General features: G+C 39.7%; 1 protein-coding gene across 1 annotated transcript in view; it reads right to left on the reverse strand.

Annotated features, from left to right (window-relative positions):
- Positions 1-5,323, reverse strand: part of LOC124113195 (alpha-aminoadipic semialdehyde synthase, mitochondrial-like) — a 34,599-nt gene extending 29,276 nt beyond the window's left edge. The window contains exon 1 of the mRNA XM_046473466.2: positions 5,169-5,323. The gene's annotated coding sequence lies outside the window, so the exon portion shown is untranslated. The remainder of the gene's footprint in view (positions 1-5,168) is intronic.
- Between the last annotated feature and the right edge of the window lie 1,270 nt (positions 5,324-6,593).

Below are 6,593 nucleotides of genomic sequence, written 5' to 3' on the forward strand. Positions count from 1 at the left end.
CAGGAGACTTCAAGCACAGATAAAGCAAACATTTTTTTTTACTGTGACCTTGACCCAGCACAGAGGTCACTCAAGACCATTTCATATCTTGGACCCGTCCCCAGGAGAACAAGTTGAAAGATCCTCGATCTATTTGTCAAGCTGCTACATTGAAGACAGACTCTTAATGAAGGTTTGGATAAATAGCTGTAAAGATATTATTTCAATGACATAGATACACATCTACAACAGTGTTGTGTGCCACAATTATGTTGAGACAATCTAGGACTGAGGTAATATATGCCAATCTGACAACACCCTGTCTACAAAATGGCATTGTTTCTTTTTTTAATTTTGGGATGACACTTCATATTTCGAATTGCGATGACATGGTCAAGGTAGGCTATTTCAAGCGGACAGCGTTTGAGCCATAACCAATCGTTTACTTCAAATATTAACCATCACATCTAGCTTTCACTGTCGAAGCCATTTTATATTTTCAACTAATGACAGTAATAAAATCATGTAATTTCGTAGCTTGAGCTCTTCCACACTACTCTGACATGGTGATGACAAGACTTGACACGCACTTACTTGTTGTAGACTTTAATATCTTTTCATCGAAAAAAAACCTTTACAATGTTCAAACATGAGTCTCATGTATCCTCAAAATATAAGTATCTTGTCTGATCTCAAAATATCTCGAAACCCATCACGAGTACTCGGGCTACCGGTTTATCAACAAGATATCCAACCGACGAGGTTTTGCACGCATTCTTCAACATCTGCGTCTATTCTTCACAAATGCATAATTACTTCGCGAACAACTGGATGTGTTTAATGCAGCATAAACTAATCTGAGAACACCCTTTGTTTGGTAAACGAGGCAACAAATCCCCCCTTCTCCACTCGCCACGTGATCCTAAACTCGCACAAGTACAAGTCAACCTACCCTTCATCAGTGGAAATTTCCCATAAAATTTTCCTATATTATGAAACGTATTATACATGATTCATTGTGGAATGAACAACTGCAAAAGAAATGTCTGGGCATGTATGAAGGTTATTCAACATACTTTTAATTACGTGACGCTTCATAACTTGTACGAAGAGGGGGCGCCGGGGGCCCAGTCGTCCAAGGCGCCGCGATTCACTGGGCACGCCAGAATCCTATGATTGTGGGTTCGAATCCCGGTGGCGCCGATTATATTTCTAAGTTTGTCAGCACCATACCCGTGTTCGTGGGTTTCACCACGTCTGAGACCTGCATCACTTCGGGCTTAACTCCAACATTAAGCTGACACGCCGTGATATAACAGGAATATTGTTAAAAGCGGCGCTAAACCAAACTCCCTCACTCACCCACTCAGACAAGAAGATAATGAGGACGAGACGTGATGGTTCCGTGAGACTACGTCAATATCTATGTAATGACCGCTTATTTACTGACCCGCTGGATACCGAGTTTTTTTCAGACGCACATTTTCCTAAGATCTAAAAAGAAAAGGTTATGCGAGAATTGCGCTCACACGGAACTAGATGTACCGCCGGCTATATACTGACGCAGAGATGTAGAAGATGAAATTTTCTATCTGATGGTGAAACTTTAACTGCAAATTTCAAACCGGTTTACAAAAGAGACACTGCTATATGTTGTCGGAGAATTAATTCTACGTTAAAAAACAGCAAACGTCTCCGCAAATCAATACATATCAACAGGATGTATAATGCTTTTGTATAACATTATACATTCCATACATAAAATAGCCTGCCCTAAATTAAGAAAACTGATTTCCCTCATTGACGTCAAACGACGACAGAGAGGTGACCCACGTACACAGACAAGGGGGCATAACTCCGCTGTTCTTAGTATTAGTTTATTGTAACTCAAGTCACTTGGTGAGAATCACCTGTGGATAATACGGTGGCCCATAAGGGACATTGAGTCTGTTTTTCCATATTTTGATATTTCACTTACTTTTGTCGTTACCTTTTGCAAATTAACACGATTTGTCTTACAAATATGTGATAAATTATGTGTAAAGAAGATATTGAATCGCAGAAAAGTGAAACGAAATATTATCACCGCGGTGGACAAGTTTTCTGTATTTTCATTTTAGTTTTTGACATTTTCGTTTTGGTTTTTGACATTTCCGTTTTAGTTTTTGACATTTTCGCTTCACATTTCAGCGATTCTATAGCTACTTGAAAGTTCATTTTCCATGTTTTCGGTTGTTTTTATACATGATTTATTACATATTTGTATGACAAAGGTTACGATAAAAGTAAGTGAAACATCAAAATATGGAAAAACAGACTCCATGTCCCTTATGGGCCACCGTAGGATAAGGACAAGATATTTTCGTAGTGTCTTGTTCACGAGGAACCAAACTATTCAAACACAAATATCGATATTGAAACTGTATACGTTTAGGTATAAAAAAACCCATTACAAATGATGAATTCGAACTTAATGAAAAAGGAAATAATATCGAAATGGATGGCACTATCCAACTTATAAATTAGTCCATAGATTTCAACATTCTCCTGATTGGGGGGATGTAGTTTGACTCTTGTTGCGTTGTAATTATCATTTAAAAACAACTCGTATCTTATAATTCCTTTCGATCAAACTGTCTAAAGTGCTTGAAAAATGGGCTTTCCCGCTAGGGGAGACGAGATATCCGATGTATAGTATAGGCTCAAGTAGGAATATACATGTTGATGTAGCAATTCTCTAACTATTAACTGTATTGTTAACAAATGTGCGTTCTGATGTGAGTTATATATATCCACATATGTACACAGACAATGAGTCCCACACACACACACACACACACACACACACACACACACACACACACACACACACACACACACACATACACACACACATACATACATACTTTTAACAAAACTAAACTTACGATATATACATTAGATATGACAATTATAGCTGACTTAACATATGTTATAGATAATCATAATAATGCACCTTATATTGTTATCAACGTCAACTATGTGGCCACACTAAGTAGTACGTCTCACCATCTGTGCCATTTACAGAAGTACACATATGAACTGTGATTACGCCACAGCATTGGGGCGGTCGGGTAGCCTAGTGGTTAAAGTGTTCGCTCGTCACGCCGAAGACCAAGTTCGATTCCCCACATGGGTACAATGTGTGAAGCCCGTTTGTGGTCTTCCCCGCCGTGATATTGCGGGATTATTGTTAAAAGCGACGTAAAACCATTCTCACTCAGAGCGGTGTTTATTAAATTACTATATGCAAGTACATATACTTGTAGATTTGCTCACGACAAGAGACACAATTCAAGTTGATCATAAATCAAATGTCAAAAGAATATTGACGGACAACAGAATAACACACTGTTACATCATATACTACCGAAACCAAGTTATAGAACACCCACAATCATAAGATTGTATTTTGCAATACAATCAGCCATGACTAATTAACCACAGCCTTCTAAACTTCTTTTGAAAAGTATATATTTAGATTTTAACCTAATTTATTTAGAGCGTATAGCCATGATCCGCCACGCGCTTCCGGCGTGATGGTCACTAACAACTAAATAGGGCAATAAATCAATCAATTTACAGAAGAAGAAGAAGAAGAAAATATTTTATTAAGGTGTCGCATGATATACATACATAAGGTCAGACAATTAAAACACAATTATTGTATATCACCCGGCCGATATGCCCTATGGGACACCAAATATCTCATAAGTACAGATAAAAGCACATAGTGTGCTAAAAAACACAGATGTTAAAAAAAAAGAAAAAAAAAAAAGAAGAAAAAAGTACATTTAAAATAAACGATGTAAAACGTGTAAGAGGCGCGGGTGCGCGGCATGTATCCCGCATTAAGCAAATGATTGGATAGATATAGGTAAATAAAATAGATGGATAGATACAACTACATGTGCAACAGTCATAGCAATGCGAGTCAGACGACGTGCGCCCGGGTCTATAGCATATTATCAGTTATTGTAAAATGCTTTCTACGCTGAAACATCCGGTTCACTAAAGCGGCAAGGCTTGCCGATAATTCATCGCATTGCATTAAAAAGGCGAGCTGGTCAATAGGAGTCATAGCAAAGAACAATGGATTAATTTAAGACGCTTGATGGAATAAGTTATATCTTAGGTCTGAATAAAGGTCACAAGTAACTCAAAAGTGCGTTTCGTCCTCAACTCTATCTAAGTTACAAAACTTACAGGTACGTTCTGGCAGAGGTGTTAAAGGGCGAGAAAATCTTCCAACTTCAACTTCTAACGGAAGAGTGCCACAACGAAGTTTAGCTAAACAGCTACGGTTTGACCTGTTCCAGTTATTGTAGACATAAAAGAAAGTATGAAGCGTGTTCTTAAATAATCGCAATGTTCGGAGTTTATTACCGTTAGGCTGACCAGAATCGTTCCTTAAGGCACTATGCCACCTTTCACCATCAATAATAATCAGTTTTTCCTTAATAATATGTGAATCTCTCGGTAGGACATTATAAACATCTAACCCAGGAAGCTGTAAACTGTTGAGCATGTTTAGCACAGTGTTATCCCAGGATTTACTGACCAGGTTTTAATGAGGCAAACCAAACGTTTGGGGGTGCATTATTCAATTTTGACCAAAAACGTGAGATATCGATTCTATGTTTCGTTAGAGGAGATAGCCACCCCATTTCTGCGCGAGTAGCCAAGTTAGGTGTTTAGAGACCGACTCTCAAGTAGAAACGACACGCTTTATTTTATTTTACATTTTACGCAAAATTCTGTGTATTTTAAAATCCCCTCCGTCTATCCAGTTAAACTATGTTTTAAGTAAATAGTGAGAAAAGGTCAACATTCCTTCCCAATTGTAGGAGATAGATGCAGCCCCTGTAGTGGTCAACAGGGGATATTGATTTACCGCGCGCGCGAGTATTTTAGTCACATCACTTGATTTTTTCCAGGCCGATCTTATTGCTGGAACTATGCGGAAAAATAACATACAAATAATGCACATCTGTACGTTCACGCAAACGCACGCACACACACACACACACACACACACACACACACACACACACACACACACACACACACACACACACATACACGCACATACCAAAATGTCCAGAAATCGATACATCGTATATGTTACAGTGTAATCTGTGTCAACTTACGATTCTGCGAAGTTCTCTCACACAATCAGCACAAATGACGATTGATAGAGTTATACCGTTGAGTGACATGGTGCAGGGTTTTATATGTAACGGCATGTAATCGTCCATGCGCATCTTAACTGAAAACTAGGGAATTTTCCATCGTTATTGCTGACTCGGTAAGATGAAACGATACTTATTTCTCCATACGGGGGAAAGGGGGGGGGGGGTCGTTGCGCTTTGCTTACTGGTGCACAGGGATTTTTTCGCGTTCAAACTAAGCACAGATCAGTCCAGACACGAACTGCTGGTGTTTTCTGCTAGTTTGGGACTTTGGGAATTTCTTTTCCCGGTTCTCATGACCACAACAAGCATTTTCGTTTTCGTAATACCTATTTTATATTTTTAGGGTATTTCCACCTGGACTAAAGGAAGACTCCAGTGACTTTACACAGTAAGGAGGAACACCCCACCAACAACACTGATGGAGGCAATAGTCGCCCTTAACTCTGGCAACAAGCTTTGAGTTTGTAACGGGCTTCTGTCGTCGATGTAACATCTAAAATGAGGTTACTTATCCAAGCTGTGCTTCTTTAATAATAATAATCATCATTATCATCATAATGATAACGATGATGATGATGATGATGCAACATTTTTCATTTGAAAGGGAGGATCAGTCAGTTTACTTGGAGGAGGAGTTATTAACCATCTTGTGGAAGGTCAGGCCTATACGTACTTAGGGATGCAGATTAATTAGGGACAAATTCCAGAATGCCCATATCAAGGAAACTTCGGGCAGAGTACAAATGTAGACTAAAGAAATCTGATGAAAACAAGTTTCCACAGTTTTCTAAAACGAGCCAAGGGTGTGGGACATAATCTTAATGTCGGTGTTGAATTTGTTGATTCATCTGTACTGCTGGACGGTACAGAAATGAGTGTCAACCAAGTGAAGTGCCATATCAAATCGGCCCAGACTCAGTTTTTCAAGGAGAGGCGATCTGCACGACCCCTGCATGGAGTTTATGTTGAGTGTTTTGAGAATATAAGCAATCATGCAGAGTCCTTCACTTGGATGAATTCGTCTGGCCTGAAAAGTGAAACAGAAGGCTTTCTGTTTGCTGCTCAGGACCAGTCACTTCCAACTCGAAACCGTCAAGTACCAAGTTGTCCGACTCCCCATTGTTTCCGGTGCCTTAGGTTTGGTACCTTCCAATCTGTTCACTGACAGTGGGAGAGTACCCGGGTTTGCTACCAGGAATACAGCCCCTCTGACAATCTGGGTAATGCAGAAGGCTGCAGTGTTGGGGAGTCTTCACATTCTCCGAAAAGTTCTGGGTGGGTTAGACTGGGCAGCGCTTCCTTGGAGAAGTCCCATTCGCTGCGTGTAGAGGGGGGCAAGGGCCCTGAGCTGATTATGAGCCTAACCAGCCTGACTGTGCC

Source organism: Haliotis rufescens, unplaced genomic scaffold (assembly GCF_023055435.1).
Source record: "Haliotis rufescens isolate VD_foot unplaced genomic scaffold, xgHalRufe1.0.p SCAF_14, whole genome shotgun sequence".
Taxonomy (NCBI): domain Eukaryota; kingdom Metazoa; phylum Mollusca; class Gastropoda; order Lepetellida; family Haliotidae; genus Haliotis; species Haliotis rufescens.